The 18,506-nt window shown below is 40.3% G+C and overlaps 2 pseudogenes; one reads left to right on the plus strand and one right to left on the minus strand.

The window, feature by feature from the left end:
• The window catches only part of LOC133243105 (endogenous retrovirus group PABLB member 1 Env polyprotein-like), a 486,815-nt pseudogene that overhangs the window by 416,828 nt on the left and 51,481 nt on the right, over positions 1-18,506 (minus strand).
• On the plus strand, positions 3,765-11,433 carry LOC133243104 (endogenous retrovirus group PABLB member 1 Env polyprotein-like; annotated as a pseudogene).

Raw genomic sequence — 18,506 nt, forward strand, 5'->3', positions numbered from 1 at the left:
TTCCTAGCTCTTTTCGAATACAATGGGCTGCTTTTCTGGGTGCCTGATGTCTTCTGCTGGCATTCAGAAATTGTTTTGTAGAATTTACTCAGTGTTTAAATGTTCTTTTGGGGAATTTGTTGGGGAGAAAGTGGTCTCCCCGTCCTATTCCTCCGCCATCTTAGGACCACCTCCCAGACTAATTTTCTTAAAGATGTTTGGCAAACTGTAAGAATACACAGGCAGACTGTTAAATGAAATCAGGAAAACAATAACTGAGCAAAATCAGAAGTTCCACAAGGAAATAGAAACAATGAAAAATTAAATAGAAATTCCAGAGTTGAAAAATAAAATGACTGGAGTGAAGAATTCAATACAGTGTTTCAAAAGCAGACTTGACCATTATGAAGAAAGAATCTATAACCCAGAAGATAGGACATTTAAAATTACTCAGAACAAAAAGAAACAAGAATGAAAAAGAATAAAGAAAGCATATGTGCCGGGAGCCAGCATGGGAGTTCCCACCCATGACAAGGTCATGCGGGAGAGCCCTGACGGGCAAGGTGAGTCAGGGCTCGAGGGACCCCCCCTGGATCTGCCTGAGCATCTACCACAAAACCAGAATCTGTCTGTTTTACTATTTTATGACTTTTACAACTCCTCTGACATTAACAGGGGGCTATCCCTGACCACCTTTCTCTGAAGAAAATTAACTTAGAGCTCTAGTTAATAAGTCTCCTGGGCATAATAGGAGTGTTTCCATTCAAACCCCTCTGATGGCTTTCTAGCTTGCCTGACAGGTTTGTTCAGACTCCTGCAGCTACGCATACAATTGTTTACAGCCTCCCAACTGTGAGAGGCATGGGAAGCTTAAGATATTCAAATAATATAGAGCCTCTCAGAGAGTTAGAAATTGTTAGAATAGAACTAGTAGAAGATTTCGTTGTTGAGCCAATGCTTGTTGCCAAGTTTCCACATCCCCTGTATTGTGTCCTTGAAAATGTATTAATTAATACAGTTGGTATATAGAAAAAATAAGTAGTGGCCTTGGTGTTGAGAGGGTAACAGGCAGGAAGGCCAGGGGTCTCCAAATAGAGGAAATAGCCTGCAAGTGTCAGACATTTTTATCTCTCTTAAGCGGCAGGAGGAAACAAACTAGCAATATTTTTTCCTTCTCTATACAAATTTAAAGGGAGGTTTCTCTTAAAATACTGTGTTGCCATAATGACACCCGGTTTCGCCTGAAGTTAGCTATTCTCGAGCCTAGAGATAACCAATGCCTTTTTCTTATGGAAATGTTTGTCTTAAGCTATGCTAATATACTATGCCTCTACCCCAAACTCTGTCTCCAAGTCGGTTCCGCCTTTTGGCCCAGAACCTACTTGACAAACCAGTATGGATATTGTTCCCCTAATCTATGTAAATGAAACTATTTGTATGGTGGTCTACCCTTCTTCAAGATTGAAGTTAATCATTTTATGGCCCAGGATAAACCATTTGGTGCCAAGATTATCCCAAAATGCATCTTATGGGTGAGGGGCCTGGTGCCATTCTGAATTTTAAGACATTCCTTTCTTTCATTAACAGACTGCTAGTGACTATATAACATCCAGCTAAAGACTAGCAAGGGGGTACTCTTTCTGCCCCCTTCTGATGCCTATGTCAGAAGCTTTCTCTATCTCCTTTATACTTCAATAAAACTTTATTACACAAAAGCTCTGAGCGATCAAGCCTCGTCTCTGGCCCCGGATTGAATTCTTCTCCTCCGGGGTCCAAGAATCCTGGTGTATTCGCGTGATTCAACAACAACCTTTCATCTTGGGGGCTCGTCCGGGATCCTTCAGGACAAGGTAAGGATGCTTGGAGCTTTAGTTCTTTGTTCTCTTAGTGAACACGTTTTCTCCTGTGCTTTACTAACTCTACCGTGTGCTTGTGTGAATGAATGGCATGCCCAGCGTGAAACAAGTAAGGAGCCCTGCTCTGCAGTTCCACGGTGATCTCATACGGCTTATGGCAGAAACCTGTCGGGGCGTTATACCGACCTGCCAATGCCAAGAGGCACCCAGTGTCTCCTTCGGGAACCGACCAGAAATGGGCAAAGCGTGTGGACCGAACTCTTCTTTCTCGGTCAAACTTTTTGGTCTCTTTGACCATTTCATAACTCCTTGGGAATTAGAAGTACTAACCTAATCTATCGGATCATAGACTTTCAAGGGACTTGTGATCTATACTGTTATTGTATACTGTGGCTTAGGTCCCAAACTTGGATTCGTAGTCAAGAAAGTGTCTAGCCTCGCTAAGAATCGAAAGTTCGGAAGCTAGATGGAGCTCTAGCTCCCAGAACATCTCTGAGGTTAAAAGTTACTCAGATTGGGACTGCGATGGGTTTTTTTTTTCTTTGGTAACGCCGGCTCTTAGTGGATCAGAGGAGGCTGTTATACTGGTGTGGTGATGCTTGGAAAGAACATCTCAGTTTTATGTTCGCGTCGGTCTTATTGTGGTCAGGAAATACTCAGGGTCGTGCACAGGCACTCAGGTGACGAATGTTTCCCACAATGGTCTTAGCTTGGGAGGCATTCCGGAAGGTTACTCTGATTCACCCCGGGTGACATCAGAGGCAAGCAAGGTTAAGGGTGAAGAGCTGGACGTCAAGTAGGGATGCTATCAAGTCTACCCCTGGTACATCCCCACCCCATCTCGGTGGTAGAACCGGGAGGGACGAGTACGGCCCCTGCGTTGGTAAGGGACAGACTAAGTCCGACCAGGAAGGAAAAGCTTTTGGTGTAACGTCTGTCTACACCCCCATTTAGAGCAGGGAGGGATGCCTCCGTTAGAAAAAATGGCGCTGGTCGCATTTTTTCTCTCTTACAGATGGGAGCTAACAATTCCAGCCTCACTCCTTTGAACTGTATCCTGAAAAACTGGGATAGATTTGATCCCCAGGGCTTAAAGAAGACACACCTGGTCTTCCTATGTGATACTGCATGGCCACGGTATCCATTGGAGGACGGCGAACGGTGGCCAGTTGGAGGGTCTCTTAAGTATAATACTGTTCTACAATCAGACCGGTTCTGTAAGGAACAAGGGAAATGGGTAGAAGTAGCATATGTGTTGCCCTTTTTCTCTCTGCAAAATATGCCAGACTTATGTCCTAAGGGTATAGATTTGGGCGTGAAACCTTCAGCTCCCCACTATCCTCTTACTTTGCCCCCGTACCTGGGACTCCAGACTGGGATTCAAACTGCCCACATGAAGGTCCAAACAACTCCTGTCTCAGTACGACCTCAGACTACTCTGGTTTCAGTAGAAACTCAGACCATCGAAGTAAGCGATGAGATTCAAACTGCCCACATGGAGGTCCAAACAACTCCTGTCTCAGTACGACCTCAGACTACTCTGGTTTCAGTAGAAACTCAGACCATCGAAGTAAGCGATGAGATGGAGGACAGGAGACAAAGAGAAGAGGAAAAACAGGTTTCTCCAATCTATCCCTGGGATCATATGCGCAGAGCAGCCAGAGAGACTGAGGAACAGCCACACAAGCTGTTGCCTCTTTATGAAACACCCACCGGGAGAAATAATCAGTCTGTGAGAGATAATAAGCCTTTTTCTTATCAAGAAATACAAAGAATCAAGGAGGATCTGGGAGACTATTTAGAGGACCCAGAAAAATACATTAGAGCTTTTAAAGGTGTTACTCTGCGTTATGACCTCACTTGGAAGGATGTGATGTATATCTTGGGACAAACGCTGACTCCTGAGTCAAAGACTAGAGTTTTGGGAAAAGCAGTTGCTTATGGAGATGAGTGGCTTGGTAATGAATCAGTAGGGAAGAGGGAGAACGAGATAGCGGCCCTCCCCACTGGGAATCAGGCGGTCCCAACTATAGAACCAGACTGGGACTACAACACAGCTAAAGGAAGATGGGATCAGAGTCATTGTGTTAGATGTATTCTTGAGGGACTTAGGCGGGCGCGTTCTAAGCCTTTAAACTATGGCAAATTGGCAGATATAGAACAGGAGGAGAAAGAAGCTCCTGGTAAATTCCTAGATAGACTGAGAGAAGGCCTTCGCAGATTCACTGAGATTGATCCCGAAAGTGAAGAGGGAAAAGTGATCTTAAAGGATAGATTTCTCACTCAGTTGGCTCCAGATATCCGCCGTAAGCTATTAAAACAGGCGTATGGACCAAATCAGTCTTTAGATACTCTGTTACAACTGGCTCAGACAGTCTATTATGGTAGGGAATATGAGGAAAAGAAAGAAAGGCAAAAAAAGACAAAGGAAAAGGCGAAAGCCTTCGCCATGGCTATGAAAAAACGTTCTTAAACAGCCTGAGAAAAATGCCCAGAGGGGCCCAGGTGAAAAGGCATGGGCTTGCTTCTACCGTGGAAAGGAGGGGCCCCTCAAGCGGGATTGCCCTCAGGCATCTAAGCCGCCCCCGGCTCCATGTCCGGTCTGCAAAGGACCACACTGGAAGAGAGACTGCCCCCAGAGCATAGGTCTCCCGGGTCGGACTCTCAAGACAATCAGGACTGAAGGTGCCCGGGGGTCCCCACACAAGCTCCCGTCCTAATTACACCTGAGGAACCCCGAGTATTAATAGTTGTGGGGGGCCAATCCGTCGATTTCCTTTTAGATACTGGGGCAACTTATTCTGTGCTTACTGAAGCCCCTGGCCCACTTTCTTTTTTTTTCTTTTTTTTGAAGTTCAAACAAAGACTTTTATTCCTGGTTAACAAACATAGATAGACTGTACAGATAACTATAATATAGACAGAGCAGTGTTTTAAGAAATACACTACTCCTCAGTACTCTGACAAACACATTGTTTCATAGGGAGAAACAATTAACAATTCTAGAAAATGATTGTACCCACATCCATTTGTATCTGAACCAACATCTAGACTTGTGAGGTAATATCAGGATACTCGTTTCATGCTTGCATCACATAATAGCAAGAGGGTTTTTGACTGGGTAAGATAATACCTAGAGTTTAATTCTGGTGTGATCAATGGAACAAAATAGAAAGCCCAGAGATAAATCCACCCACATATGGACACCTTATCTTTGACAAAGGAGGCAAGAATATACAATGGATTAAAGACAATCTCTTTAACAAGTGGTGCTGGGAAATCTGGTCAACCACTTGTAAAAGAATGAAACTAGAACACTTTCTAACACCATATACAAAAATAAACTCAAAATGGATTAAAGATCTCAATGTAAGACCAGAAACTATAAAACTCCTAGAGGAGAACATAGGCAAAACACTCTCTGACATACATCACAGCAGGATCCTCTATGACCCACCTCCCAGAATATTGGAAATAAAAGCAAAAATAAACAAATGGGACCTAATTAAACTTAAAAGCTTCTGCACATCAAAGGAAACTATTAGCCTGGCCCACTTTCTTCCCGATCCCCTTCCATAATGGGACTGTCTGGACGAGCCAAAAGGTATTATTTCAGTTATTCTTTATCTTGCAACTGGGATTCTGTGCTGTTTTCACACGAGTTTCTGATCGTGCCAGAATCTCCCTCACCCCTTTTGGGAAGGGATATACTGAGCAAGGTCCATGTCTCTGTTTTCATGAATATGGAGCCCTCCCTTTCTCTCCCTTTAGTTGAACAAAATGTAAATCCTAGAGTATGGGCTGATGGAAAATCTGTGGGTCGAGCACAAAATGCTATTCCTGTAGTTGTTAAGCTCAAAGACCCACACGTATTTCCACATAAGAAGCAGTATCCACTGAAACCTGAAGTTAAGGAAGGGTTAAAACCCATCATCGAAAATTTAAAGGAGCAGGGACTATTAATTCCCTGTAACAGTCCTTGCAACACTCCTATTTTGGGTATAAAGAAATCGAATGGTAAATGGAGACTAGTTCAAGATATACGAATAATAAATGAGGCTGTAGTTCCTTTACACCCCGTGGTGCCTAATCCTTATACTCTATTGTCTGAAATTCCTGAACGGGCCAAATATTTCTCAGTAATTGATTTAAAGGATGCCTTCTATTCAGTGCCTTGGGCGGAAGAAAGTCAATTCCTATTTGCCTTTGAAGACCCTACGCAGCCAGCTTCTCAGTTAACCTGGACAGTTTTGCCCCAGGGATTTCGTGACAGTCCTCACTTATTCGGACAAAGTTTGTCACGGGATCTACAAAACTTTAATAGCTCTGAAGCAGTGGTGTTACAATATGTAGATGATATTTTGCTCTGTGCTGAGACAGAGGAAGCTTGTGCGCGAGCCTCAGAAGATTTCTTAAACTTTCTGGCAGACTGTGGTTACAAGGCATCAAGAGAAAAGGCTCAACTTTGTCAACAATCGGTTAGATATCTGGGCCTAATCATATCAGAAGAGACTAGGGCCATAGGCCCTGAGAGAATTAAACCTATACTAAATCACCCCCTACCTATGACTTTAAGACAATTGAGAGGATTTTTGGGAATCACAGGTTACTGTTGCAAACTGATTCCGGGTTATGGGGAACTTGCCTGGCCTTTATATAAACTTATAGCTGAAACTCAGCAGGCCCAAACTGACAAACTGGTTTGGTCTCCAGAAACTCAAAAGGCTTTTAAGGTTCTTCAGACTGCTCTCCTGCAAGCTCCAGCTCTGAGCTTGCCCACAGGGTCAGAATTTAATTTGTTTGTCACTGAAAGAAAAGGTGTGGCATTGGGAGTTTGGACACAACCCCGAGGGCCTCACCAGCAACCTATTGCTTATCTAAGCAGAGAATTAGATGTAGTTTCACGTGGGTGGCCCCACTGCCTAAGAGTAATTGGGGCAGCGGCTTTATTAGCACCTGAAGCTTTAAAAATAATTAATGGATGAAACCTTACTGTACTGACTTCTCATGATGTGAGTGGAATCTTAAATTCTAAGGTTAATATTTGGATGACAGACAGTAGGCTTCTTAAGTATCAGTCATTGTTGTTAGAAGGACCAGTAACTAAGCTTAAAGTTTGTGGAAATTTAAATCCTGCCACTTTCCTTCCTGAGAAGGAAAATGAAACACCCAATCACGATTGTTCTCAATTCCTAACTTTAAACTATGCAGCTCGGGAGGATCTAAAGGATATCCCATTAGACAATCCTGACATGGAAATATTTACAGATGGCAGTTCTTTTGTTCAGGATGGAAAGCGTAAAGCAGGTTATGCCCTGGTGACTGCTGAACAGGTTTTAGAAGCAAAATCTCTCCCCCAGGGAACTAGTGCTCAGTTAGCGGAGCTTGTGGCCCTGACTCGAGCTCTAGAGTTAAGCAAAGGGCAGCGGGTAAATATCTACACAGATTCTAAGTATGCTTATTTGACTTTACATGCTCATGCTGCAATATGGAAAGAGAGACACTTTAAAACAGCAACAGGAGAACCTATTAAGCATTTCAGAGAGATCGAGAGACTTTTAACTGCTATATATTGTCCTAAAGAAGTAGCTGTTATGCACTGCAAAGGGCACAGCAGGGATGGGAGTAAAATAGCCAAAGGTAATCATCTGGCTGACTGTCAAGCCAGAAAAGCTGCACTTTACGAAACCCCTTCACTACAGACGCCTTTGATCTGGACAGGTCCTGTGGAACAGGAAAGACCACAATATACTGAGGAAGAATTAGAAAGATATGAGAAACGAGGAGCAAAGATTACTGATAAAGGATGGTTACAGTCCAAGGATGGACGATTAATAATTTCTGAAAATGCTCAGTGGAAAATTCTTAAGGGTTTACATCAGAGTTTTCATTTGGGTGCTGAGAGTACTTACCAAATGGTTTCTCGTTTGTTTGAAGGTAAAAATGTAATGAAAACTTTAAAGAATATTATCAAAAGGTGTGAGATTTGTCAAAAAAATAACCCGAAGACTGAAAAGCTAGCAAAATCTGGATTACAACGAAGTGGGAAGTATCCTGGAGAGGATTGGGAAATTGATTTTACTCATATGCCAAAAGCTAATGGATATTCTTGCTTACAAGTTTGGGTAGATACCTTTACTGGATGGATTGAGGCTTTTCACTGTCATAGTGAACAGGCTAAGGAGGTTATAAAGATTTTAATTCATGAAATTATCCCCAGGTTTGGGCTGCCACGGAGCCTTCAGAGTGACAATGGCTCCGCCTTTAAAGCTGCTGTAACTCAGGGGGTATCTAAAGCTCTAGGAATAGAATATCACTTACACTGTTCCTGGAGACCCCAATCCTCCGGAAAAGTTGAAAAAGCTAATGACATTATCAAAAGACATCTGCGCAAATTAACTCAAGAGACGCAGGACAAATGGATTAAAGTCCTACCCATAGCTTTAATGAGGGCTCGAACTACCCCCAAAAAGGAGGGACTGTCCCCCTTTGAATGTATTTATGGAAGGCCTTTCTTATGCACAGACATTGTTATAGACCCTGAAGCCTTGGAATTAACTAATTATGTAACTCAGCTCTCAGCTTTTCAACAGACATTAACAGAATTCTGGGAGACGACTCCTGACCCAGCCTCCGAGTCAAGCAGGCCTCTATTTGAGCCAGGAACCGAGGTCCTCATAAAAACATTGGGATCTGGGGGCCCATCCCTCGAGCCTCTCTGGGAAGGTCCTTACCAGGTTATTCTTTCCTCTCCCACAGCTGTCAAAGTGCCAGGAATTGATTCATGGGTACATCATACTCGAGTTAAGAGGTGGCACCCTGACCAAAATTAAGTGACTTCATTTTATGTCTTTACTTTCTATGCTCTGACTTTCTACCTTTTAGATGGGCCTGATAACCTATGTGAGCTTACTTCTGCTGACTCCAAATATCCTGAGTCTGCCGTTGGATCCTCAAGACAATGTCTTCCTGTCCTGGGCTCACTCCTATGCTGCATTCCACAATCGGTCTAACTGCTGGGTCTGCGGAGCGCTCCCCTCTTCGTCAGTGGAAGGCTTCCCATGGTGGACATCCCCACTTCAAGGAAAAGACTTTCTCCAAGTCTGTGAATACCTTCGACAACAATCACATGCGATGCCTCTTCTTCATCTGATGACATCTACCAACCCTAAAATGGACTGGTGCAACACTTTGTACTCTAACTATGGACATAATGTGACTTTTAATTTTGATTATACATTGTCTCGGTTCAATGACTATTTTGCTACATATAAGGTAAATAGGTCTAGATCTAATGGTTTTTTACCTGACGTTTATCAAATATGGGATGAGGTTACATGGCTAACTCCTGAAAAAGGACGTTTAATATCTACTGCCTCTATATGATGGGAACAAACAGAGCCGTCCCCAAAAGTTAGCCAACAACTTAATTACAATGATTGGAAACAAGTGGGATATTTGTCTCAGGAAACATGCAGTGTAATCATTCCTGTGTTTTCCAATCCCAGTTCAGGTTCTCCCTTTGTCTGGCCAGGCACGAATTGGGACTGGATATCTCAGTCACGCTGGCTTGCTCCAAACGGGACTTATTGGATATGTGGCTCTTACCTATGGGCATGGCTTCTCCCTGGTTGGATAGGGAGATGCACCCTGGGTCTAGCCTTTACTCATGGCTTTATTATTTTCAGAGCTTCCAGAAAAGCCTGCTAATTTACCCCACCTTAGAACTTGGTGGGCAAGGTCTGTATTTTATTGGTATGATTATTTGGCTGCAGCGTTTGTTCCCTCTTTGGGAACTACAGATGTTATGTTACGAGTGGATGCTTTGACTAATTTTACTCAACAGGCATTACAAGATTCTCAAAAGGCTATTTCAGCTCTTAATGCTGAACAAGCACAAATTAGAAGGGTGGTTTTACAAAACAGATTGGCTCTAGATATTCTGACAGCTGCACAAGGAGGAACTTGTGCCATTATTCATACCCAGTGCTGTACATATATACCTGATATGAGCACGAATGTTACTCATTTTACTAACCACATGAACAAGATGATAAGGGCCATGGACACTCCTGAAGCCTCAATTGCTTCACTTTGGAAAATGTTAACTAACTCCCCATGGTGGACAACTATCTTAATTACAATAATTCTGGTTGTTTTGTTCTTGCTGTTTGCTCCCTGCATCTGTAATTGTATAACTGGATTTGTTTCTAGCCGCATCAAAGCTTTTAAGTTACAAATGGTTGCTCAAACTCCTGCTACTACTGTAGCTTCCTCCAGCTACTATTTGGGGCCCCTGGATCAGATATCCTCAATATGAGGATTAGGAGAATATGTTGCCTCACCAATTTAGGGACAACGCCCCTTGTCAGCTCGGAAGTAGTTATGGAATGAAAACGACGCCCCTTTTCCCTAGGCAACATAATTCTCCTAAAAGAAAAGGGGGGAATGAGAGGGTAACAGGCAGGAAGGCCAGGGGTCTCCAAATAGAGGAAATAGCCTGCAAGTGTCAGACATTTTTATCTCTCTTAAGCGGCAGGAGGAAACAAACTAGCAATATTTTTTCCTTCTCTATACAAATTTAAAGGGAGGTTTCTCTTAAAATACTGTGTTGCCATAATGACACCTGGTTTTGCCTGAAGTTAGCTATTCTCGAGCCTAGAGATAACCAATGCCTTTTTCTTATGGAAATGTTTGTCTTAAGCTATGCTAATGTACTATGCCTCTACCCCAAACTCTGTCTCCAAGTCGGTTCCGCCTCTTGGCCCAGAACCTACTTGACAAACCAGTATGGATATTGTTCCCCTAATCTATGTAAATGAAACTATTTGTATGGTGGTCTACCCTTCTTCAAGATTGAAGTTAATCATTTTATGGCCCAGGATAAACCATTTGGTGCCAAGATTATCCCAAAATGCATCTTATGGGTGAGGGGCCTGGTGCCATTCTGAATTTTAAGACATTCCTTTCTTTCATTAACAGACTGCTAGTGACTATATAACATCCAGCTAAAGACTAGCAAGGGGGTACTCTTTCTGCCTCCTTCTGATGCCTATGTCAGAAGCTTTCTCTATCTCCTTTATACTTCAATAAAACTTTATTACACAAAAGCTCTGAGCGATCAAACCTTGTCTCTGGCCCCGGATTGAATTCTTCTCCTCCGGGGTCCAAGAATCCTGGTGTATTCGCGTGATTCAACAACAACCTTTCAGTGTTAACAACTTTAGACCCTTAATGTAATAAATTATTTCCTTTGTTGTGAGCCCACGGCACCTTTGCCCTATAGGGATGCAACTTTATCTGACACCTTTGGAGGATGGTGCCAAACTTTAAAATAATTACTCTTAGAGAAAATAAGTCTTATGGTTGACAAACCTTTATCAGAGTCATAAAATGTTAACAGGCCTTCTGGCCAGAAGATGATGTAAATCATCTAAAGCATTTATATATGATAAGTTTACAGAAAAGAAAGCCTGGTCTTGATAAGGATCAAAGACTGCTGACTTTGCATGATTTTACACCCCCTATTATCCTCTATGCACAACTTAAGGTATATAAGCTCCCTTTGAAAATAAAGCTATGGGCCTTGCTCACCGAAGCTTGGTCTCCCCATGTCGTTCTTTCTCTTTCTTTTTCCTTTTCAGGCTGATTCTCTGGAGTGCAGAGGCCCTCTGCGTTCACTTTCCTGCCTGGGCTTCTAAGACCCACTCGAGAAGGTGCCTAAGGTGGGGCACCTTCAGCTATTCGAGAGGGTGCCTGCTGCCTACATGAACAGAGCAAGTCCCGTGCTGGGGCTTTATTGGCTCTCTGCATAAACCAAGGAATATCAGCCTCTTTTCTCTCCTCTATTTTCTTAACTTCAAAATTCTTTCCTTATCTCTTTCTCTATTTCTCTCAGTTGCAGACGCCGTCCTCCCGAGGGAATACCTGGATCCAACCAGGGCTAGACCCTGGTACGTATGGACTTATGGGAGACAAAAGATACAATATCCACATTATGTGAATTCCAAAAGGAGAAGGAAAAGAGAACAGGATAGAAAGTGTATTTAAAGAAATAGTAGCCAAAACTTTCCCAAACCTGAAGAAGACATTCAATCCATGAAGCCAAAAGGATGCCAAATAGATTGAACCTGAATAAGGTTACACTGAACACTTTATAATTAAAATTTAGGATTCAAAGATAAATAATTTGAAAGCAACAAGAGGAAAGAAATAAGTACATACAAAGGAACACCTATAAGACTATCAGTAGATTTTATGACAAATGTTTCAAGTCAAGAGAAAATGAGATGATATATCCAAAATATTAGAAAAATAACCAATCAAGTATTCTAAGCTTGTCAATGCATTTTGCCAAAGAAGACATACAGATAGCTGACAAACACATGAAAAGATGATCAACATCACTCATTATCAGAGAAATGCAAATCAAAACCACAATGAGGTGCAATCTCACACTGGTCAGAATGGCTGCTATCAAAAAGTCTACAAATAATAAATGCTGGAGAGGGTGTGGAGAAAAGGGAACCCTTTTACACTTTTGGTGGGAATGCAAACTAGTACAGCCACTCTGGAGAACAGTGTGGATATTCCTTAAAAAACTGGAAATAGAACTGTCATATGACCCAGCAATCCCATTGCTGGGCATACATACTGAGGAAACCAGAATTGAAAGAGACACGTGTACCCCAATGTTCATCACAGCACTGTTTATAGTAGCTGGGACATGGAAGTAACCTAGATGTCCATTGACAGATGAATGAATAAGAAAGTTGTGGTATATATACACAATAGAATATTACTCAGCTATTAAAAGAATGCATTTGAATCAGTTCTAATGAGGTATATGAAGAGTGAAGTAAGTAATAAAAACACCAATACAGTATATTAACACATATATATGGAATTTAGAAAGATGGTAATGGCGACCCTATATGCGAGCTAGTAAAAGAGACACAGATATAGAAAACAGACTTTTGGACTCTGTGGGAGAAGGTGAGGGTGGGATGATTTGAGAGAATAGCATTGAAATATATATGCTACCATATGTGAAATAGATGACCAGTCCAAGTTTGAAGCATGAAACAGGGCATTCAAAGTCAGTGCACTGGGACCACCCAAAGGGATGGAATGGGGAGGGAAGCAGGCAGGGATTTCGAGATGGGAGATACATACACCTGTGGCTCATTCAAGTTAATGTATGGCAAAAACCACTACAATATTGTAAAGTAATTAGCCTCCAATTATAATAAATACACTAATTTTAAAAAAACACAGATAGACTAAGAGTTATGGGATGGAAAAAGATACTTCAAGCAAATGTTAACCAAAAATAAAGGGGAGGTATCTACTCTTATATCAGACATAATATACTTTAAAAATTGTAAAAAGGGACAAAGAAAGTCATATAATGGTAAAGGAACAATACATCAAGAAGATATAACAATTGTAAATGTTTATGCACCAAATCAAGCACCTACATATACAATGCAGAAGCTAACAGAGTCAAAAGAATAAATAAACACTAATACAGTGATAGTTAGGAACTTTAATACCCAATTCTTAACAATGGATAGATCATCCAGACAGAGAATCAATAAAGAGACAGCAAATTTGAAAAACACTATAGACCAAAAAATATTTGCAGATATACATAGAACAATCCACCAGACAACAGCAGCATACACATTCTTCTGAAGTTCGTATGGAATATTTTCTAGCATAAACAACATGTTAAGCTACAAAACAATTATTAGCAAATTCATGAAAATTGGAATCATACCAAATGTCTTCCCTGACCATAATGGTATGATACCAGAAATCAATAACAGGATCATTAGTACCAAGTTTTCACACATTCTTCCAAAAAAAAGAAGAAAAGAAAATGCTGCTCAATTCATTCTATAAGGACAGTATTATTCTGATATCAAAACCATCAAAAAGTAAAACTACAGACCAATTTCCTTTTGAATGTAGACACAAATTATCAACAAAACACTAACACATCAAATACAGCAGCAATATAAAAAGATTATATATTATAATTCTGTGGGACTTATTCCTGGATTTCATGGTTGGTTCCAACTATGAAAATCAGTTAATGTAATATACCATATTATTGGGCTTTCCTGGTGGCTCAGACGGTAAAGAATCTGCCTTCAATGCAGGAGACTTGGATTCAATCCCTGGGTTGGGAAGATGCCCTGGAGGAGGGCATGGCAACCCACTCCAGTATTCTTGCCTGGAGAATCCCATGGACAGAGAAGCCTGGTAGGCTACAGTCCATGGAGTCTCAAAGAGTCAGACATGACTGATTGACTAAGAACAAACACCATCAGTTCAGTTCAGTCGCTCAGTCGTGTCCGAATCTTTGCGACCCCATGAATCACAGCATGCCAGGCCTCCCTGTCCATCTCCAACTCCCGGAGTTCAGTCAGACTCACATCCATCGAGTCAGTGATGACATCCAGCCATCTAATCCTCTGTCGTCCCCTTCTCCTCCTGCCCCCAATCCCTCCCAGCATAAGAGTTTGTTCCAATGAGTCAACTCTTCACATGAGGTGGCCAAAGTACTGAAGTTTCAGCTTTAGCATCATTCCTTCCAAAGAAATCCCAGGGCTGATCTCCTTCAGAATGGACTGGTTGGATCTCCTTGCAGTCCAAGGGACTCTCAAGAGCCTTCTCCAACACCACAGTTCAAAAGCATCAATTCTTCAGCACTCAGCCTTCTTCACAGTCCAACTCTCACATCCATACATGACCACAGGAAAAACCATAGCCTTGACTAGACGGGCCTTTGTTGGCTAATTAATGTCTCTGCTTTTGAAGATGCTATCTAGGTTGGACATAACTTTCATTCCAAGGAGTAAGCGTCTTTTAATTTCATGGCTACAGTCACCATCTACAGTGATTTTGGAGCCCAGAAAAATAAAGTCTGATACTGTTTCCACTGTTTCCCCATCTATTTCCCATGAGGTGATGGGACCAGATGCCATGATCTTCGTTTCTGAATGTTGAGCTTTAAACCAACTTTTTCATGCTCCACTTTCACTTTCCTCAAGAGGCTTTTTAGTTCCTCTTCACTTTCTGCCTTAAGGGTGGTGTCATCTGCATATCTGAGGTTATTGATATTTCTCCCAGCAATCTTGATTCCAGCTTGTGTTTCTTCCAGCCCAGTGTTTCTCATGATGTACTCTGTATATAAGTTAAATAAGCAGGGTGACAATATACAGCCTTGACGTACTCTTTTTCCTATTTGGAACCAGTCTGTTGTTCCATGTCCAGTTCTAACTGTTGCTTCCTGACCTGCATACAGATTATTATACTAATGGATAAAAGCCATATGTACATTTCAATAGACACAGAAAAAAATTTGTCAAAATTCAGCACCTTTTAATGATCAAAGCCCCCAACATACTAGGAATGTAAGGAAACTTCCTCAAACTGATAGAGTGCATGTACACAAAACCCACACCTAACATAAAATTTCATAGTAAAGACTAGACACTTTCCCTGTAAGATTAGAAATAAGAGAAGGATGAACACTCTCACTTTTATTCAACATTGTACTAGAGATTCTAACTAGGACAATTAGGAAGGAGAATAAAGTAAAATTAATCCATGAATGGAAAGGAAGATGTAAAACTATCTCTATTTGCAGGTGACATGATCTTGAACGCAAAAAAGATCATGGAGATTAACTAAACAACTATTAGAGCTAATAAATGAGTTCATCAGGGCTAAAAGATACAAGATGAGTATACAAAAATCTATTATATTCCTATACACTAGGAATACACAATTCAAACACAAAATTAAGAAAAACTACATTTACTGTAACTTAAAAATAATTAAAGATGTAGAGATAAATTAGGCAAAGGAACTTCAAAATGTGTACACAGAAAACAGAAAATTGCAGCAACATTTATTTGGATCAACCTCCTAGAGTAATAGAAACAAAGAAAAATAAACAAATGGGATGTAATTAAACTTAAAACGTTTTGTGCAGAAGCAAAGGGTATAAACAAAATGAAGTCTACCAATGGAATGGGAGAAAATATTTGCAAACAATGAGACTGACAGGGGATTAATTTCCAAAATATACAAGTGGCTTATATAGCTTGGTATCAAAGAAAAAAACACCCTAATCCAAAAATGGGCGGAAGACCTAAATAGACATTTCTCCAAAGAAGACATAAAGAGAGCTAACAGGCACATGAAAAGTTGCTCAATATTGCTAATTATTAGAGAAATACAAATAAAAATTACAATGAGGTACCACCTCACACTGGTCAGAATAACCATCATCAAAACGTCTACAAACAATAAATACTGGAGAGGATGTGTAGAAAAATGAACACTTGTACATTGTTGGTGGGAATGTAAGTTGGTTTTGCCACTGTGGAGAACAGTGTGGAGGTTCCTTAAGAAACTGAAAATAGAGCTACCATATGATCCAGCAATCCCATTCCAGGGCATATACTAAAAAAAAAAAAAAAAGAAGAAAGAAAAGAAAACTTTAATTAGAAAAGATACACACACTCTTGGAGAAGGCAATGGCACCCCACTCCAGTACTCTCGCCTGGGAAATCCCATGGACCGAGGAACCTGGTGGGCTGCAGTCCATGGGGTCGCTAAGAGTCGGATACGACTGAACGTCTTCACTTCCATTTTTCACTTTCATGCATTGGAGAAGGAAATGGCAACCCACTCCAGTGTTCTTGCCTGGAGAATCCCAGGGATGGGGGAGCCTGGTGGGCTGCTGTCTATGGGGTCCCACAGAGTCGGACATGATTGAAGCAACTTAGCAGCAGCACACACACTCTAATGTTCATAGCAGTATTATTTACAATAGAAAGGAATGGAAGCAACCTAAATGTCCATCAACAAATGAATGGAAAAAGATGTGGTAAATAGGAATGTAATATTACTCAGGCATAAAGAAGAATGAAATAATGCAATTTGAAGCAACATGGATGAATCTAGAGATTATCATATTAAGTGAAGTCAAAGAATAATAACATATATCACTTATATGTGGAATCTTAAAAATTATACAAATGAACATATTTACAAAACAGAAAGACTCACAGACATAGAAAACAAAATTATGGTTACCAAAGGGTAAAGGGGGGTGATAAATTGGAAATTTGAGTTTAACATATACACACTACTATAAATAAAATAGATAAACAAGAACTTGTTGAATAGAATAGGGAAGACTATTCAATGTCTTGTAATAGTCTACAATGTAAAAATATCTGAAAAATAATATAGATACACACACACATATATATATCTAAAATACTTTACTGCACATCTGAAACATTATAAATCAACTATACTTTAAGAAAAAAATGCAAATATTGTTGAAGTCAATTAAAGACCTACCTAAATGGGAAAAACACACATGTATATGAAATGTAAGGGACTCAGAATAGCCAAAACAATCTTGAAAAATAGGAATACAATTGGAAGACTCATGCCTTTTGGTTTCAAAACTTGCTACAAAGCCACAGTAATGTATGCAGTGTGGTACTGGCATAAGAATAAATATATAGATTAATGGAATAGAATTGACAGCCCAGAAATAATATGATGTATTTTTGGTCAAATGATTTTCAACTAGGATGCCAAAATAATTTGATAGGGATAGTATTTAAACAAATGGTGCTGAGGCAAGTGAGTGTAAAGTACTAGTACATGGTATAATGAAGATTAATGTTTAAAACTAAGTGTACATAGCCAGACACAAGAGGTCACTTATTATATGTTTTCAATTATATGAAATGTCAAGAATAAGCAATTCCATAGAGACAGAAAGTAGATTGGTGGTTGCCAGGGGCTAGGGAAAAGAAGAATGGAGAGTGACTGTTAATGAGTATGGTGTTTCTTTGGGGGAATGATAAAAATGTTCTCAAGTTAGATAGTGGTAACACTTGTGAATATATTAAAATCCACTGAATTTTACACTTTAAATGGGTGAAATATATGATATTATAATTATATCTCAGTTTGAAAAGTATTTAGGGAAGCTATTCCATGCTGAGCACTATACTAGGCAGTATCTATGATTGTCTAACTGGAGTGTGTATCACAATTGCCTAGGAAGTTTATTGATATACAGGTTATCAAACATAAGTATGTGTGTGTGTATATATATATATATATATATATATATATATATACACATACACATTTTTATATATATATATATATATATAGTCATAATGCTTGTATATGCCCCAAAATACTTCTAGGAGGGTACTCAGTAAATGGGTAAAAATGGTTGTGTCTGGGTCAGAGAAGAGAGTAGAACCACAGATATATGAAGGTTCATTCTTTATTGTATACTCTGAAGTTTTTACTATGTTTGCACATATTTAAAATTTTTTTCTATTATTTGTGACATTGATTATTACATATATAGAGTCATCTGGGAGCCTGATAAAATATAGTTTGGCAGCACCACTGCTTGAGACTCTAATTCAGTAGGTCTTGAGTGGGGCCTGTAGCATTGCATTTTAAACATACTCTTAGATTACACTTTGAGAAGTGCATTTGTAAGGAACATCCCGAGTGTAAAAGAGTTTTTGCCTGTGAGCATAGGGCAGAATGATTGTTGCAAAACCAGTAATTGAGAAACTAAGCACCACACTCAGAGAGTTGGAG

Source organism: Bos javanicus, chromosome X (assembly GCF_032452875.1).
Source record: "Bos javanicus breed banteng chromosome X, ARS-OSU_banteng_1.0, whole genome shotgun sequence".
Lineage (NCBI taxonomy): Eukaryota > Metazoa > Chordata > Mammalia > Artiodactyla > Bovidae > Bos > Bos javanicus.